General features: G+C 38.7%; 1 long non-coding RNA gene across 10 annotated transcripts in view; it reads left to right on the top strand.

Annotated features, from left to right (window-relative positions):
- Nucleotides 1-19,457, top strand: part of LOC127490701 (uncharacterized) — a 405,434-nt gene that overhangs the window by 187,822 nt on the left and 198,155 nt on the right. For 6 of the 10 annotated variants that reach the window (XR_016235409.1, XR_016235404.1, XR_016235410.1 and 3 more), the window contains one exon: nt 12,249-12,327. This is a non-coding gene — a long non-coding RNA (uncharacterized LOC127490701). Of the gene's footprint in view, nt 1-12,248; nt 12,332-14,416; nt 14,514-19,457 lie in introns of those variants that run through there. The other 4 variants (XR_016235408.1, XR_016235414.1, XR_016235412.1 and 1 more) reach the window with 2 other exon arrangements.

Genomic DNA, 19,457 nt, shown 5'->3' with positions numbered 1-19,457 from the left:
GGAACTAGGTGGGATGGCTGAGCCATTCTGTGTGAGAGGACAAGGAAAACCTCTGGGTCACATTTTGTTGACACAGACTTCCCAGGGCTGGGTGCAGGAGCCCAAGCACTTGGGCCATCTTCTACTGCTTTCCCAGGCCACAGCAGAGAGCTGGACTGGAAGAGGAGCAGCCAGGACTAGAACCGGTACCCATAGGGGATGCTGGCACCGCAGGCAGAGGATTAACCTACTGTACCATGGCACTGGCCCTGAAAACTGGTGAAATTTAAAGAAGAAGTGATAGGTGTTGGCGGCTGACTGAACATGAAGGTTCAAGATTGGGAGAGGGAGATGAAGTAGGTATAAAGGAGCGTTAAGCTTCCACATTGGCCACCAGGTTGCTGGGTTGAACAGCTGGGTAGAAGAGGTGTCTTTTAATGTGACAGAAATTCTGGATAAGGAACAACATTTGAGACAGGGGTGGAGTGTGTAAAGATTTTAATATGGGATTTTTTGTTGTTGTTGTTGTTGTTGTTGTTGTTGTTAGAAGTACCTGCAAAGCTTCCTAGTGTAAGTGCACAGTGCTAACTTGGATACTGGGGACAGTATTCTGGGGTGATCCAGAGACATAGCTTTTGGACTCATAAGAAGTAGAGGATATTTCAAGGGGTGGCAAAGAAGGTGATTTCATAAGCAAATGAGAAGGTGAGAGAAGGCCGAGAATGTAATTGTAAGTGTCATGACTGTATGAGATCATGATAAAAGCAAATTAAAAGAGCAGCCCAGACAGGAGAGAGAAAAATGAAAGAAGTGTTGTCACAGAAGGTTAGGGAAGAAATTCCTTTGACGATGGATGGCCAAGTAGGGACATTTTTTTTTTTTTAATTTTCCCCATTATTTTATTGACTGTTTCATTTGCTGTGTAAAGGCTTCGCTTCTAAGTTTGATATAATCCTGTTTCTTTTATTTCATGTGCCCTGGGGTTCTTCTCTAAGAACCATCACCTACACCAATGTCTTGGAGTGTTTCCTCTGGTCTCAGTGAAGAAGGATTTATTGAGCTGTCAGCAGTAGGTCATGTACTTTGGTTAGGGGGAAACCAGCTCAACTTCTTGATCTTAACCTTTACACCGTGGTCGAGGACAACTCAGAGTCCCACAGACTTAAAAGTCGTCTAACTGGATAGATTGGGCTGCATGTATATGCTTTAACTCTGACAGTGTTCACTTCCGTTAGAGATCAGTGTCTTCATGGCCCAACTCTGCATCATTTTCTTGTTGCCACGTTGATGCTCTAATAAGCAACCCCCTAGCCTAACTTGGCATCACTGATGAGTTTGGGATGTTTTCTTTAGCATCTAAATTATACCAACTACGGAGTTGTATCTGTGAAGAGAAGGGTTGTAGACATTTAATAATAAGAGATATGGGATGATGTGTGCTAGGAAAAACAAAACTGAACTGGAATTTGGCAGAATGAGTTGAAAGTTCTGACCTTGCTGTTGACTTGTTCTGTGGGGAGAATAATCTCTGGTGGCCTCAGTTTACCTACCTGTAAACATAGGAGGTGGGAATCAGAGGTTCCTGTCATCATTGGTATTTTGCGAGCTCTGAATGCTCTGAGTCAACTCAGAACAGAGTGATAGGAAGGCACTGAATGTACTTAAGGCTTATGTCTTTAATTCTTTTTTAAAAAGATTTTCATTTATTTGAAAGAGTTACAGAGAGAGGTAGAGAGAGAGAGAGAGAGGTGTCTTCCATCCACTGGTTCACTTCCCAGATGGCCGTAAGGCCCGAGTTGCACTGATCCGAAGCTAAGAGCCAGGAGCTTCTTCCAGGTCTCCCACATTGGTGCAAGGACCCAAGGACTCGGGCCATCTTCCACTGCTTTCCCAGGCCACACCAGAGAGCTGGATCAGAAGAGGAGCAGCCAGGACTAGAACTGGCGTCCACATGGGATGCTGGTGCTTCAGGTCAAGGCTTTAACCCACTGCGCCACAGTGCTGGTCCCATGTCTTTAATTGTTAACCATTAAATCTTGGCAGCATATCCATTTATGACATTCCAAATGTCTACTACTGAGAAAAATACTGATCTTTCTCCAAGACATGTTAGTCTGAAAAAAATGACTATATTCCAGGGTAAAGGAGTTGATTAATAGTAATTATTCTGCTCTTACCTGGCCATATATTTATATTGTGTTCTTGTTTCTTGCTTTCTTTTTTTCAAATAAACAAAGAGACAAATATACCTAGTATATACTGATCATTTTTTAATTTTCTCATTGGCATGTTGCTGTTTGAACATGCAATCCCCTTGATACTAGTAAAATTAAGACATTGATTCTCTTAAAATAGATTGCAGCCTAGTGAGAAAGAGTTTATCCAATAATTGTAACACATAATAAGCTTTCTGGCAGATGCATAAACTTCAGTGCTGTAGGAAACAACATCAGTTAATCATTTCTTTATTTTTCACCAATTCGCTCATCCATTCCACAAATATTTAAGTGTATATCCTATACCAGATCTTGCTATAGGTAGCAAAATAGATACACTCTCTGCCTTAATGGAGTTGCCACTCAGGAAGAGGGAGAGAAAAAATTAATACAAAGGAATATAAAGACTTTCAGATAGTGAATAAAATAAAATGTATAAATTTAAAGTAGGGACCACAGATTGGTTGTGAGAGTTGTTAATTTCTATGGGATGATCAGGAAAAATTTTATTATTAAGGGAATATTTGAAGAGAGGCAGTGTTAGAAGGTCTAGGAGAAAAAAATAGTCAGGAATATGGACCTTCCTTAGGAGTATGCTTGACCTCTTTGAGGTACAGTAGAGGGACTCCTGTGGGTACAACAAAGGACAACTGGGAAATTGCCATCTGCGTTGATTGACATGGGGGGGGGGTTGTAAGAATGATGCTTGTGCTGGGGGAAGAGGGCCAAGGTATTTGAGAGACTTATTATATTATATTTCATCTATAGATGACACAGTCAGGTGAGATTGAAGCTCAGGTGATAGGCACAGCTGTAGATACAAACGTGTGCTATAAGTAAACACATTCAATTAATAGTGAAAACAGCATGATTGGGAGGAATCTCCCCAATAATGACTACTTTTTTTGAAAATCTTTATTAAAATACAGTATACATATCCAGAAATTAATTTAATTTTACAGATCAATGATTTTCTTTGTCATGTGTTCACACTCATAACCAACACCCAAGTTAACAACAAAGCATTACTATTACCTGAAGAGTCCTCACTATTCTCTCTTTCTCTATTTTTCTTTAATGAATGCAATAAGGGAATATTGTCATTTATATAGCATGACTCAGTGAAGCTGTTTATAACAATATACCAAAAGATCTGACATCCGCACAATTTTCTTCTCTATATATTAACTACTACAGATTAGAGAAAATGTGACATGTTTCCTCTTGGGGCTACATTATTTCACTTATCACAGTGATCTCTAGTTCTACCTATTTGGTTGAATAGCCAGGGTTTCATTCTTTTTATGTATAATATTCCATCATGTACATAGACATTTTTTAATCCAGTCATCAGCTAACGTTTAGATTAATTCCATATTTTATTTATTAAGGATGGAGCTGCAATAAATGTGGAAGTACAGGTAATTCTTTCATATGCTGATTTCATTTCCTTTGAGTATTTTCCCAAATATGGGATAGCTAGGTTATATGGAAGATGTATTATTTTTCTGAGGGATCTCCACACTGTCTTCCTTAATGATTGTTCCACATTCCCACCAACAGTGTACTAGGGTACCTTTTTCTATATAAACCTCACAAGCATTTGTTATTTTTTGAGTTTTAAATAATAGCCATTCTGCTTGGGTTGAGGTGATACCTCACTGTGGTTTGTATTTTCATTTTCCTGATGACTAGTGATCCTGAATATTTTTTCATGTATTTGTTGAACATTTGAATTTCCTTCTTTGAGAAACACCTGTTTAAGTCTTGTGTCCATTTCTTCTTCTTTTTTTTTTTTTCTTTTTTGATGGGCAGAGTTAGACAGTGAGAGAGACAGAGAAAGGTCTTCCTTTTTTCCATTGGTTCACCCTGCAAGTGGTCGCTATGGCTGGTGTGTTGCTGCTGGCACGCTGCGCCGATCCGAAGCCAGAAGCCAGAAGCCAGAAGCCAGGTGCTTCCTCCTGGTCTCCCATGGGGTGCAGGGCCCAAGCACTCGGGCCATCCTCCCCTGCCTTCCCGGGCCACAGCAGAGAGCTGGACTGGAAGAGGAGCAACCGGGACAGAATCTGGTGGCCCAACTGGGACTAGAACCCCGGGTAGCTGGCGCCGCAGGCAGAGGATTAGCCTAGTAAGCCATGGCGCCGGCCCTTTTGCCCATTTCTTAACTAGATTGTTTGCTTTGTTGTTGAGTTTCTTGAACTCCTTATATATTAATAGATAGTAACCCTTTATTGGATGCATGGTTTACAAATATTTTCTCCCATCTTCTTGGTTGCCTTTTCATCTTGTTGAACATTTCCTTTGCTGTGCAGAAACTTCTCAGCTAGATATAAACCCATTCACCCATTTTAGCTTTTATTGTCCGTGCTTCTGGGGACTTAGCCAAGAAGTCTTTGCCTAGGCGAATATCTTGGAGCATTTCCCTTGTTATCTCTAATAATTTGATGGTTTCAGGCCTTAGTTTTAGATCCTTAATCCATTGTGAGTTGAGTTTTGTATAGAGTGTAAAGTAAGGGTCTTACTTACAACTTAGGTATACAGAGATCCACTTTTCCAGATGTACCTTGTTGAAGAGACTGTCTTTTCTCCAGGGAGTGATTTGAGCTCATTTGCCAAAGATTAGTTGGTTTTAGATGACTGGATTATTTTCTGATGTCTATTCTGTTGCATTGATCTACATGTCTATTTGCTGTGACAGCGCCAGGATGTTTTAACAACCATATAGTATGTCTTGTTATCTGGTATTGTGATACCTCTTGCTTTGTTTTTATTGTTTAAGATTACTTTGGCTATTTCAGGTCTTTTGTGGAAACACAAAAGGCAATGACTCTTAATACATATGTGGGTGAAGCAAAAATAATCAGCAAAAAAAAAAAAAAAAAAAAAAAAAAAAAAAAAAAAACCTGAAATAGTTTTTCTAGGAGAAAACTAGAGTGGTGACCTAGAATTCAAGTGAAGAAAGCTCAAGTGTTTAAAGAAGAAGGGTGGAGGCTGGCATTGTGATGCAGCAGGTTCAATCATGCTTGAGACATCAGCATCCCCTAGAAGAATGCTTTTTGGAGTCCCAGCTATCTGCTTCTCATCCAGCTTCTTGGTAATATGCCTCAGGAGGCAGCAGAATATGGTTCCAGTGCTTGGGCCCCTTGCCACCCATTTGGGAGACTGGGATGGAATTTGGGACCCCTGGCTTTGACCTGGCCCAAACCTGGCTATTGGGGCCACTGGGAGAGTAGACCATCAGGTAGAAGATGAGTCAATTTCTCTCTCTCCATTTCCTCCCCATACCTCCCCATTGTTTTGCCTTTCAAATAAATAAAAAGAGAACTGGGATTATTCCTCTTGTTATATGGATCTTGTTCCTAAATTGATTCACTCATTTAATCCAAAGAAAACTGTACTTGGACACCAAAAATGATGCAAATGAAGATGCTGATCACTAGCTTTTAGTATGAGTGTCATGCACTGAACTAAGAGGTTTAAATGCATTTTAGCAACTATATAAGAGCACAGATTTTTGGAATCATTATTTGTCAGCAGAAAAAAATGAGATGAAAAAACGAAATAATTTTCTCAAGTTTAGTACAATATTTGATAAATTCAAATGACAGATCCAATTCACTTATTTATTTCCTTATTTTTCTTTTTCATTTTTACAAAAGGAATAAATATGAATAGTGGAAAAATACAGAGCTAAAATAAGAAAACAAAGTACAATATCTATACCATGGAGAGGCTACTCTCCTTTTATTATGTGTTTCAAAATCTTAGAGAAAGAGAATTTCCTGCTGCTTCAGAAACACTGACTCTGCTGATAAACATTGTCTTCAAGCTCTTTGGCTCACTGCTTTAGTTCTAGCCTTTTTCAGCCTTTTAAACAGGGGATCACCCTTGGAAACAAAAATCCTATACACATAGATCTTACCAAATGAACTTCTCTAGAAGTTGAGTTCGCTTTAACTTCTGCCTGCTCTTATTTGCATGAATGCCTTCTAACATTCTTCACATTTTGTCCAGTGATTATAATTGTTATTTGCAGGAGAGCCAAACAAGACACATTCTTCTATTCTTCTTGGCACCAAAATTCCCTCATATTATTGTAAATTACATTTTGTCTTATGTGTGAGAGTGAACAACTGTTTCACATAGGATCGTTGCCATTATTTTGTGTGGAATTTCTGTTCATGCCCTTTGCCCAGTTTTCTTTAAACGTTTCATTTGATAGAGAAAGAGGGATAGATAAGAGTTCCCACCCACTGGCTCACTCCCTAAATGCCCACATTGGTCAGGACTAGACCAGGGCCAAAGCTAAGAATGCAATCTAAGGTTTCCCACGTGGGTGGCAGGAACCCAACTACTTGAGACATCACCAGCTACCTCCTACAGTATTCATTTCTGGGAAGCTGTAACAGACAACCAGAGCCAGCAATCACAGCCAGGCACTCAGATATGAAATGTGGATGCCTTAATTAGTAAGCCAAGTACCAGTTGCTGCCTAATTTTTGATTTGTGTCTGTTTTCTTGACCCTGTTTTCTGATTGTTCCTTATGTATCAGGAAGGCTACATTTTGGTCTATGATTTTAGTTGGAGATATATCCTATCTTTTATAGTTCATTTATTAACATTTTTATTGTGACAAAGTTTTTAAAAATTATCAGAGCTTCTAAATCTTGCACCTGTAGGGTTATCTATTTTAGATTTTTATTACAAAGGTGTTCCTGATTTTGATGTCAGGTCATTTGAGTGTTCTCGACCTATTTAATAGACTCCTTTATTTTCACACTTGCGTGCATGCACGTAAACACAAAACTCTGCCTTGTGTTGTGATCACCAAGCTATTTGGAGTTTATCTTAATGTATTATGTAAAATAAGGATACAACTGTGCTTTTCTTCCAAAAGGTGTTGTTTTCCTGAGAATCATTTAAGATTAAACCTTGAATTGAGCTGCCACAATTCACAATAGGTAACATATGGAATCAACCTGGATATCCATCAACTGATGATTGAATAAAGAAAATATACACACACACATACACATACACACACATTCACACAGGAATATAATGCAACCATAAAAAAGAATAAAATCCTAACATTTGCAACATAATGGATTCAACTGGAGATCATTATGCTAAGTGAAATAAGTCAGACTCAAAAAGAAAAATACATTTTGTCATATTTGAGGTAGTCAGTGTACATAGAGAGGATAAAAATGGTGTGGATGTCAGGTCATTTGGCATATCGATATAAATATTGCTTCAGCAAATAATACCATGTATGACTATACTCTTGTTTCACATGTTATGAATGGGACAGTGAGGATTCTTGGGGTACTAGTAATGCTATAGTGTTAATTTTGATGTTGGTTATGAGTGTGATCAGATGACAAGAAACTCATTGATCTGTATACTTACTGCCTTTCTTGGCATGTTTACTGTATTTTAATAAAATGCTCAAAAAGTAAATTTTAATAGTAGTGTTCTTTTAAGAAAAAGATGGTACATTTAGCCTACTCAACAGAAATGGCCACTTTGGGGCCAGCACTGTGACATAGTGGGTAAAGCCGCTGCCTGCACTGCCGGCATCTCATATGGGCGTTTCAAGTTCTGGCTGCTCCACTTCTGACCCAGCTCTCTGCTGTGGCCTGGGAAAGCAGTGGAGAATGGCCCAAGTCCTTGGGCCCATGTACCAATGTGGGAGACCGGGAGGAAGCTACTGGCTCCTGGCTTTGGATTGGCCCAGCTGTGGCTGTTGTGACCGATTGGGGGAATGAACCAGCAGATGGAAGAACTCTCTCTCTCTCTACCTCTCTCCCTCTCCTCTACCTCTCTCGACCTCTCTCTATCTCTCCTTATCTCTGTGTAACTCTGACTGTCAAATAAATAAAATAAATAAGAAATGGCCACTCTATCATATATAAAAATTTCCCATGCTCAGGGAGGAAATTTGGATTTCATACACTTTTCTATGGGTGTTTCTGCTTTTTGATGTGCTAATGTAATTTGAGTTACTGAGTTTTTAGAATGGGCTTTAAAATCGTTTATAAAATATTTATTGATTTGAAAGGTAGAGCTATAGAGCAAGGGAAAAGAGAGGGAGGGAAGAAAGGAGAGAGTGAGGGAGGATAGGAGGGAGATAGAGAGAATCTTTTTTTTTCAACTTTTATTTAATAAATATAAATTTCAAAAGTACAACTTTTGGATTATAGTGGCTTTTCCCCCCATAACCTCTCTCCCACTGGCAACCATCCCATCTGCCACTCTCTCCCATCCCATTCTTCATCTAGATTCATTTTCAATTATCTTTATATACATAAGATCAATTTAGTATATGCTAAGTAAGTATTTCAACAGACTGCACCCACACAAAGTATAGAGTACTGTTTGAGTAGTAGTTAGAGCGTTAATTCACATAGTACAACACATTACGGACAGAGATCCTACATGGAGAGTAGGTGCACAGTGACTCCCGTTGTTGATTTAACAATTGACACTCTGATTTATGATGTCAGTAATCACCAGAGGCTCTTGACATAGGCTGCCAAGGCTATGGTAGCCTCTTGAGTTCACCAACTCTGAATATGGCCTTGTCTAAATAAGATCAAAGTGGAAGTTTGCTCCTCCCTTCAGGGAAAGGTACCTCCTTCTTTGGCCCATTCTTTCTGCTGTGATCTCACAGAGATCTTTCATTTAGGTCATTTTTCTTGCCACAGTGTCTTGGCTTTCCAAGCCTGTGAAACTCTCATGGGCTTTTTAGCCAGATCTGAATGCCTTAAGGGCTGAATCTGAGGCCAGAGTGCTGTTTAGGACATCTGCCATTCTATGAGTCTGCTGTATATCCTGCTTCCCAGGTTGGATTGTTCTCTCATTTTTAATTCTATCAGTTAGTAATAACAGACACTAGTCTTGTTTATGTGATCCCTTTGACACTTAACCTATCATTATGATCAATTATGAACGTGAACAGATTACTTTGACTAGTAAGATGGCATTGATACATGCCACCTTGATCGGATTGAATTGGAATCCTCAGGCACGTTTCTAACTCTACCATTAGGTGTAAGTCTGAGTGAGCATGTGCCGAACTGTACATCTCCTCCGTCTCTTATGCCCACTCTTATATTTAAAAGAGATCACTTTTCAGTTAAATTTAAACACCTAAGAATAATTGTGTGTTAATTACAGAGATCAACTAATGGTATTAAGTAGAATAAAAAAAATACTAAAGGAATAAAATAGTAAGTTGTTTCTTGACAATCAGGACAAGGACTGCTCAAGTCATTGTTTCTCATAATGTCCATTTCACTTCAACAGGTTTCCTTTTTGGTGCTCGGTTAGTTGTCACTGATCAGGGAGAACATATGATATTTGCCCCTTTGGGACTGGCTTATTTCACTCAGCATGATGTGTTCCAGATTCCTCCATTCTGTTGCAAATGACCGGACTTCATTGTTTTTTACTGCTGTATAGTATTCTATAGAGTACATACGGTATAATTTCTTTATCCAGTCTATTGTTGATAGGCATTTAGGTTGATTCCGGGTTTTAGCTATTGTGAATTGAGCTGCAATAAACACTGAGGTGCAGACAGCTTTTTTGTTTGCCAATTTAATTTCCTTTGGGTAAATTCCAAGGAGTGGGATGGCTGGGTCATGTGGTAAGGCTATATTCAGGTTTCTGAGGAATCTCCAGACTGACTTCCATAGTGGCTTGACCAGTTTGCATTCCCACCAACAGTGGGTTAGTGTCCCTTTTTCCCCACATCCTCGCCAGCATCTGTTGTTGGTAGATTTCTGTATGTGAGCCATTCTAACCAGGGTTAGGTGAAACCTCATTGTGGTTTTGATTTGCATTTCCCTGATGGCTTGATCCTGAACATGTTTTCATGTGTCTGTTGGCCATTTGGATTTCCTCTTTTGAAAAATGTCTGTTGAGGTCCTTGGCCCATCTCTCAAGTGGCTTGTTTGTTTTGTTGTTGTGGAGTTTCTTGATCTCTTTGTAGATTCTGGTTATTAATCCTTTATCGGTTGCAAAGTTTGCAAATATTTTTCCCATTCTTTTGGTTGTCTCTTCACTTTCCTGACTGTTTCTTTTGCAGTAGAGAAACTTCTCAATTTGATGCAATTCCAGTTGTTAATTCTGGCTTTGATTGCCTGTGCCTCTGGGGTCTTTTCCAAGAAGTCTTTGCCGGTGCCTGTATCTTTCAGGGTTTCTCTGATGCTCTCCAATAATTTGATGGTGTCGTGTCATAGATTGAGATCTTTAAGCTATGTTGAGTGGGTTTTTGTGTAAGGTGTAAGGTAAGGCCTTGCTTCCTGCTTCTACACGTAGAAATCCAGTTTTCCCAGCACCATTTATTGAATAGACTGTCCTTGCTTCAGGAATTGGTTTTAGATGCTTGATCAACTATACTTCGGTTGTAAATGTTCAGATTGATTTCTGGTGTTTCTATTCTGTTCCATAGGTCTATCCATCTGTTTCTGTACCAGTACCATGCTGTTTGGATTACAACTGCCCTGTAGTATGTCCTGAAATCTGGTATTGTGATGGCTCAGCTTTGTTTTTGTTGTACAAGATTGCTTTAGCTATTCGAGGTCTCCTGTGCCTCCATATGAATTTCAGCATCATTTTTTCCAGAAGAATGTCTTTGGTATTTTGATTGGTATTGCATTGAATCTATAATTTGCTTTTGGGATAACGGACATTTTGATGATATTAAATCTTGCAATCCATGAGCATGTAAGATTTTTCCATTTTTTGATATCCTCTTCTATTTCTTTCTTTAAGGTTTTGTAATTCTAATTGTAGAGATCTTTGACTTCCTTTGTTAAGTTTATTCCAAGGTATTTGATTAACTGCATACAGAAGAAAAAAACATATGATTACCTCAGTAGATGCAGAGAAAGCATTTGATAAAATACAACACCATTTCATAATGAAAACTCTAAGCAAACTGGGTATAGAAGGAACATTCCTCAATACAATCAAAGCAATTTATGAAAAACCCACAGTCAGCATCCTATTGAATGGGGAAAAGTTGGAAGCCTTTCCCCTGAGATCTGGTACCAGACAGGGATGCCCATTCTCACCATTGCTATTCAATATTGTACTGGAAATTTTAGCCAGAGCCATTAGGCCAGAAAAAGAAATTAAAGGGATACAAATTGGGAAGGAAGAGTCAAACTATCCCTCTTTGCAGATGATATGATTCTTTATTTAGGGGATCCAAAGAACCTACCAAGAGACTATTGGAACTCATAGAAGAGCTTGGCAAAGTAGCAGGATATAAAATCAATGCACAAAAATGAACAACCTTTGTATTCACAGGAAATGCCACGGCTGAGAAAGAACTTCTAAGATCAATCCCATTCACAGTAGCTACAAAAACAATAAAAAACCTTGGGATAAATATTCTTTTTTTATAATTTTTTTTGTTTGACAGGTAGAGTTATCGACAGTGAGAGAGAGAGACAGAGAGAAGGGTCTTCCTTCCAATGGTTCACTCCCCAAATGGCCACAACGGCCTGCACTGCGCTGATCCGAAGCCAGGAGCCAGGTGCTTCCTTCTGGTCTCCCATGCGGGCGTGGGGCCCAAGCCCTTGGGCCATCCTCCACTGCCCTCCCGGGCCACAGCAGAGAGCTGGACTGGAAGAGGAGCAACCGGAACTAGATGCCGGGGTGCCGGCACCGCAAGCAGGGGATTAGCCAAGTGAGCAACGGCACCCACCGGGGTAGATAATCTTTTATGTGCTGGTTGACTCCATAAATAGCTGCAACAGCCAGGCTTGTGCCAGGCTGAAGCCAGGAGCTTAAAATTCCATCTGATTCTCCCATGTGGGTGCTGCAAGGCCCTGAGTACTTGGACTATCCTCCCCTACTTTTCCCAAGCCATTCGCAGGGAACTGAATTGAAAGTGGATCAGCTGGGACACGAACCAGCACTCATATGGGATGCTGGTGTTGCAGATGGCGGCTTAACCTGCTATACCACAATGTTTTCCTTGGTTTTAATCTCTTGTGTAATCAGTTCTTCCTTGTTGTTCTTCTTTTTCACAGGCTTCCTGGCCATTGTCGCTGTTATACTGAGTGTTAATTTGCCACCAAATTATCTGCTTTCATCTGCTGTCTTGGACTGGTAGGTACTGTATCTATTCATGTGTTGTTGTTATTATTGTTATTGTCACCACTGTGGAGATACTGTATGCTGATCTCTAAGAGAAAAGTGTCAAGTGCAAAATGATCACTGAGTTTAGATTGTAACCCTGTATTATATATAACATATATATCAATATATCATTTACATACAATATATTGATATATTATTATATACATTATTATAATATAACCTTGTGATATATATATAATATGTACTATATTATATATATGTAGAAATTCCATGGGTGATTCTGAAGAGTCAACTCATTTGAGAACCTTCAGCCTCTAAGTGAAAGTCAGAAAATGGGACCTATTCTAGCTGACCAGAGTGGCATGTATTATTTGTAAATAATACGTCTTCTATATTGTTAAAAATTACCTTCTAAATGTAACATCATTTATGTTGCCTGTTTTGGATAAATGTTTTTGTGTAATATAAATTTTAGATTCCTCTAACTTCTCATGTGGGATTAATCACAACTTTTGAACTTCTTCTGGAACTTAAAGCTATAAGAAATTATGTATTCTTGTGCTCTACACAGCTGAGTAGTTCTGCTTGTCCTTAAATTAAGTTTCTCCCAATGGAAATGCAAATTAATTTCTTTCATCTTTTCAGTTTTCCTGCTCCTCCCTGACAGTGTCTTATTGTGTGTTTTTGAGTATCTATATCTAACAACTTGGTTTCACTTGTGAACTTTACTTCCATGTCACTGTTACTATAAATATAAGTGGGAAATGGATTTAGGACTAGACTAGGAGTTGTGAGAACAACTAGTGTTTAATAATGGCTTTGGTAATGAATGGTAATAAAAATTGGCAAAGTGGATGTCTTTCCCTTATTCCTGTGTTTCTCAGTAGAAAAAGGAGATTGGATGGAATGATATATGGTTTTCATACTCCTTAGAGACCTCATTAAATAGGAACCAGGTGCTCAGTGAGGTTGTTTTGGCCATTTATGATCTATCCCGCTGTATTTTATCCAGCCTGACCTAGCTTGTCTTTAGTATCTTGGATATTTTCATTGAAAATGTTCCATTATTTAAAAAAGCATTAATATCCATGAATTACAATGACAATGATATTAATTTTATATTGAATACCCCATGTTCTTGAGTCTGCTCATCTTTTATCTCTGTTATCTCTTAATTTCCACATATCCTTTAAAAATAGTGAATGACTATTATTCTGACTTTGTACTAAAAAAAAAAAACTGAGCCTCAGGGAATTTAAGAAATTTTCCTAAAACCACTCAGTTAATACATGATAACGCTGACCTAGAAAACTCAAGAACTGCACACAGTTCCACATTGTCTTCTAGGATGGAAATTGCTATCAAGGGGCCAATGCTGCAGCATAGTGGTTTAAGCCTCCACTTGTAGTGCTGGCATCCCATGTGGGTGCTGGTTTGAGTCACAGCAGCACCACTTGCTACCCAGCTCCCTAGAAATGACTTGAGAAGGCAGTGGAGGATGGCCCAAGTGCTTGAGCCCCTGCACCCAGTTGGGAAACCTGGAAGAGGCTTCTGGCTGCTAGCTCATGGATTTAGATTGGCCCAGCTCTGGCTGTTGCAGCCATTTGGAAATTGAACCAACAGATGGAAGATCTTTCTCTGTCTCTCTCTATGTCTATAACTCTACCTCTCAAATAAATAAATCCTGAAAAGAAAAAAGAAATAGGTATCAAATGGCTGGACATGATAATTGTATCTAAACTAAGTGTAAGAAGAAGCCATAGAGTCAAGTATTTGCCAATAATGAAATGGTACTTTTGTGGTAGGTATCTGTGGGGAAATTAGGCACAGGAGGCAATTCAAAGATGGTGGCTGAAGGGAAATTAGGCACACGTGGCAATTCAAAGATGGCGCCCAAAGGAAGTAAGGTGGGCGGTGTCCAAAGTCATTTACCACCAAAGCTGATTGGCCATGCAGCATCAGGGGAGGTGACAACTGATGATGAGTGTACAGACATATGGCTGGTCCTGTAAAAAGTCACCCCGTAAAATGACCTTTTAAGTAATCGGTTGGTCCTTAAGCCCTGCCCCAGTAATCATGTGGTCTTGTGCTTTAAAAGGCTTTGCCATGTGCCAATAAACGGAGCTCTTGCTTGCTTGACTTGACTCCCCGCTGCGTCTGATTGTCTCTGGGATCAGGAGGCTGGGGACCAGGTGAGCGGCGCACTTACCTTTCTTCGGACCCAGTCCATCCTTGTTCGGGTGGACTAAGACCCAGCAGGTATCCAGGGTTCCCTTCGCCCATTTCCCATCTGTTTTCAATGGTTCATGACCGTGGTCTGGGTATAGCTCCACCCACAGAACATCTAAAACTGATACTACATTATGGTTAAGAACACTTATAGCTGCGTCCATGGCCTAGGTAGGAGAACGTTAAGAGTAGAGGAGGAATGCAAGCTTGAGGGATAAAAAGTAATTTATAGGCTTTCACATATGAATATTGATTGCTTTTGGGAAAAAAAAAGGCAAGTCATTTTTCACCTTGGAAACTAGGTTTATGAAGATGGCAGATTTCCACCCCAGAGTGAATTTTGATGCCTTTTCTGTTTTTTCAACTTCCCTTTGCCAGTGTCACAAGAGAAAGCTGCCTTTGTTGGCAGGAAGGAAGAAATTAAATTATGAACTGAAAATCAGAGAATAGTGAACACAATGTGTGCTCACACATGCACATGCCTTTGTCTTGGGATAGCAGTAATTACTAGTTCCCTGCACCTCTTATTCTTTCTACCCTAAGCTGTCAAACTTCTTACCTGCCTTTAAGAAAATCAACAATGGCTAATGTTCCTGATTTTTTTTTTTTAATGAAAAAGCTCCAGTTTAAGAAAGGAACTGAGAAATGCCCAGGCACTTCATGTGCAGTCACTTGGCTTTCAGCTTAAAGCTACGTTTCCCCCCTCCTTCATTAGACAATGTGAGAGCATGGCTTGACCTTCAGTACGTGAATAAGAGCTTCCTTTGCTCTTGACTGATTTTTACAACCAAACCACTATTCTACAGTTTCTGAACTTCTCAGAAGGAGAGGGTACCCTTGGGTGACATTATAACCTCTCTTCTGTTTCTTTTTTTTTTTAATTTATTTTTTAAGGAATACAAGTTTCACAAGTAAAGCTGTAGGAATATAGTTATTCTTCCTACCATACTCGCCCTCCCACCCACACTCCCTCCTCTTCTCCTGCTCCCTCTCCCCTGGCCAGTTCCATTCTCCATTAAGATTCATTTTCAAGTAACTTTCTACACAGAAGACCAACACTATGCTAAGTAAAGATTTAAACAATTTGCACACACACAAACACATATAAACAAACTGTTTGATAACTAGTTTTACAGTTAATTCTCATCTCATTGAGGACAGAGGTCCTGCATGGGGAGTTAGTGTACAGTGACTCCTGTTAATTGAACAGTTGACACTCTTACGTATGATGTCAGTGAACACCCAAGGCTCTAACATGAGCTGCTTCTGGTTCCTATGCATAGCCTGTGGTGTCTGAGCCTCTTAGGTAAGTCTCTGAGGCCTCCGTCCTCCATAAAGCACCACAATCCTCAAAAACATGTAGAGGCTAAAAGCATAGTTGGACAGCATTCTGCTTCATCTCGCCTCTAGTCTCCTAGGCGTAAGGCATGGGATTTAGAGTCATATAAAATTTCTTCAAATCTGAAGAAGTTAACCGTCACTTTTAGTTGTATGGCATGGTGTTGGGAAAATTGTTTCAGTTATTGCTCATAACTGCTTAGTGGATAGAAAATTCATATGGCATGAAGTTCACCTTTTGCAAGTGTACATTTCAGTGGTTTCAAAATGCTCAGTGATGTGTGTCTACCATCACTCTGTATTTCCTGAGCATTTCCATAACCTCAAAACAAAGAACCTCTGTTCATTAGTGTGACTGTTTGCCTTCTTCCTTTTCCACCTTTAGAAACTACTCATCCATGGATTTGCTTATTTAGACATTTGAGGTAAATGTAATAGTGAAATAGGTGGCTTCTTATGTCTGGATTATTTCATTGTATACTATTTCCAAGTTTTTCCCATTTTATAACATGTATTACTGCTATTATTTGTCCAGGAGAATAGTATTTGATTGTACAGACATATTTTTATTTGCCCACTAGTGGACATTTGGATTGTTTGCAATCTTATATATAATGCTGGTATAAACAAATTTGAGCATAATTTTTTGTGTGGCTACATTTTCAGTCCTCTTGGATATAACTGGGAGTTGAATTGCTAGGTCCGTTGGTAGCTCTGTGTATGAATTTTTTGAAGTAGCAAAATTTTTTAAAAAGTTGTTCCCCTAGGGCCTGTGTCGTGGTACAGTGTGTTAAGCCACTGCCTGGGACACTGGCATCACATATGAGCACTAGTTCAGGTCCTGGCTCCTCCACTTCTGAACAGGCTCCCTGCTAATGAGCTTGGAAAGGTAGCAGATGATGGTCCAAGTGCTTGGGCCTTGCCACCCACATGATCAATATGGACAGAGGTCCAGCCTCCTGACTTTGGCTTGATCAAACCCTGAACATTGTAGTCATTTGGGGAGTGAACCAATGGATAAAAAAATCATTCTCTCTTTCTCTGTATCTCTGCTTTTCAAGTAAACTTTTTTTTTTTAAAGTACAACACTTTAGATTCTCACCAGTAAAGTCTAAGGTTTCCCATTCTTCAAATCCTCATCAACCACTTGTTATTTTCTCATTTCCTAGTTGCTATAAAGTAGTATCTCACGGTTTTGATTTGCATTTCCCTAGTAACTTATCTTATTAAACATCATTTTTATTCATTTTTAAAATTTTCATTTTATATTTTATCTGGAAGGGTGAGAGGTAGAAGAAGACTCAGGCTTCCATATAGTAGCTCATTCTCCAAATGCCCTCAACAGCCAGGACTGGGAAGGCCAAATGCAAGAGCCTGAAACTCTATCTATGATGATTCATAGTTTCATTGTAAAAGCTTGTATTTGTTAAATTTATTTTCTAGATGCTACTATACATGCAGTTGATTTCTGAATTTCATATTCAGATTATTTAGTTTTATCACACAGCAAACAATTGATTTTTGCATGCTACTGTTACTTTCTGAATACTTAAAATAGTAATTGAGACTAATGTAATTTTCATGATTCTTCATGATTTTGGTTGTCAAAAATCACTAATTTTTATGCTAGCTCACATCAACTGTTGAATCTTGTGAATTTTTCATGTTAGTTACCTTGCAATTCCTGAATTTTTGTTTTTAATGCTCCACCTCTTCATTGATGTTTTTCATTTAATGAGATATAGTTTTCATGCTTTTCATCAGACAGTTGTACATGCTTTCCTTTTGCCCTATGAATCTATTTAAAAATAGCCAACCTCATATTTGAATAGTAAATCCCATTTCTAGGTTTCCGTAAGAATAGTTTCTATTCACTTTTTTTTTTTTAAATGTCTTGGGTATAGGCTATAATCTCTGGTTTCTTTGTCTCTCTAGTGTTGGAACTGAACATTTAAAACAATGTACCATCTCTAGAAATATCAGTCTCTTCCTTCCACTGAGTTTCTTGGTGCTACTTTGATTTAATGGCTTTTCTGGATCAATTGTTTAATGTTGTGTACTCTTTGTTATGTTTGATCATTGATATCTCTCTCAATTAGCTTAGTGGGTAATTCTTAAATATCTTGAGTCATTTCTAGTCTTTGCTGGGCTGTCTGCTGGAGCATATGTACAACACTATAGCAGGCAGTCTGCAAGTCTTCCTTAACATTCACTTCCTGCTTGCACAGGGCCTTAAAGTCAGCCAGATGTCTTTACTCTGGTCTTTCCTTGGCGTGCCCACAGTCCTGTGCTTGACCCATAACCTTCTCGAGTCCCATAATTATGTCAGAACTTTACAAACTTCTCTATGAACAGCTTTCACAGTTTTGCTTGTAAGCATTTTGGTTAGCTCTTGTGAACCTTACTGGTAAGGTCACCTTAGGCATCTGTGAAATTAAGCATTGTCACTTATTTAAACAAATGCCTGTGTGTAGGACTCTTAACACAAAATGAGTTCTGTGTCTGGTTAGCAAAAAACAAACACTGATAATAGAGCTTCTCATTATAATATCTGTCAGACAGGTTAAATAGTGATAATTCTCTAGAGATAAGTCGTGGGGGATCTCCAGGTCTACTGTGATCCCTACATGTGGCTGATGGTTGCCATTTTCATGGCCACTCTAATTGTTAGTTGGTTTTCTAAGCTATGTAGTTATGGGGAGATAAGAATGGGATTAGTGCAAGTTAAAATGCCACAGTATTTCTTGTTTTTACCAAGATTGACCCACTGCCTTGACCAATGTTAGATTGTTGTAAACCTTTATTTGACTTCCAGAGTCATAAAAGGTTTTTTTTGACAATTTTTGTCAATGTCCTTGTTTCTTTTATAGAGGAGTAGTTTTTCAGAAGTCCTTACTCTACTGCTCTCTAAGTTACTTTCTTAGGAAAGTCTGAATCACAAAATGTAGGAATGATTTTTTTTCATATATATATATATAATCATCATATATAGAATTAAGATGTTTTTAATGAAATAATGTAGGTAAAAGACTCAAATAAACCCTGGCATATAATTGGTATATAGCAAATATTACTTCCTAATTTCTTTAATTGAGGGATCTATAGGCTGAAAACAAAATTAAATTATGATAACATTCTATTTTTACCTAAAGAAGTGTTTCCACATATATTAGTGTGAAACTTAATCACCAGTAGTTCATTATAGAAACTTGATTCATACTTAATAATGCCAAATTATACAGGATTGTTACTTCAGTAGTTAAAAATTCAGCCATATATTGATTTCAGTTACAAATAGATCCACAGGTTCCATACTGTCACAGCCATTGCGTCACAGCTGTTTTATTTTTTTTTATTTTTTTTTTAATGTTAGGCAGACTCTTGTTCAAGGTAGAATATGCTAATCAGCAATAGCAGTTCAACATTCTCTCGGACTAGGATCTCCAGTCACTTATTTCTCATTCGCTATAGCCTACATTTTGGGATTATTCTGTAGGAGTATATGTAACACACGTGCCATCATTGTGGCAGACAAATTCCATATGCTCATTGATTAAACCTGAATTACATCC

The sequence above is a fragment of the Oryctolagus cuniculus genome, chromosome 6, assembly GCF_051225735.1.
Source record: "Oryctolagus cuniculus isolate XC-2025 breed Fujian yellow rabbit chromosome 6, ASM5122573v1, whole genome shotgun sequence".
Lineage (NCBI taxonomy): Eukaryota > Metazoa > Chordata > Mammalia > Lagomorpha > Leporidae > Oryctolagus > Oryctolagus cuniculus.
Note: the sequence above shows the minus strand (reverse complement) of the source record. Positions and strands in the feature narration are given on the sequence as shown.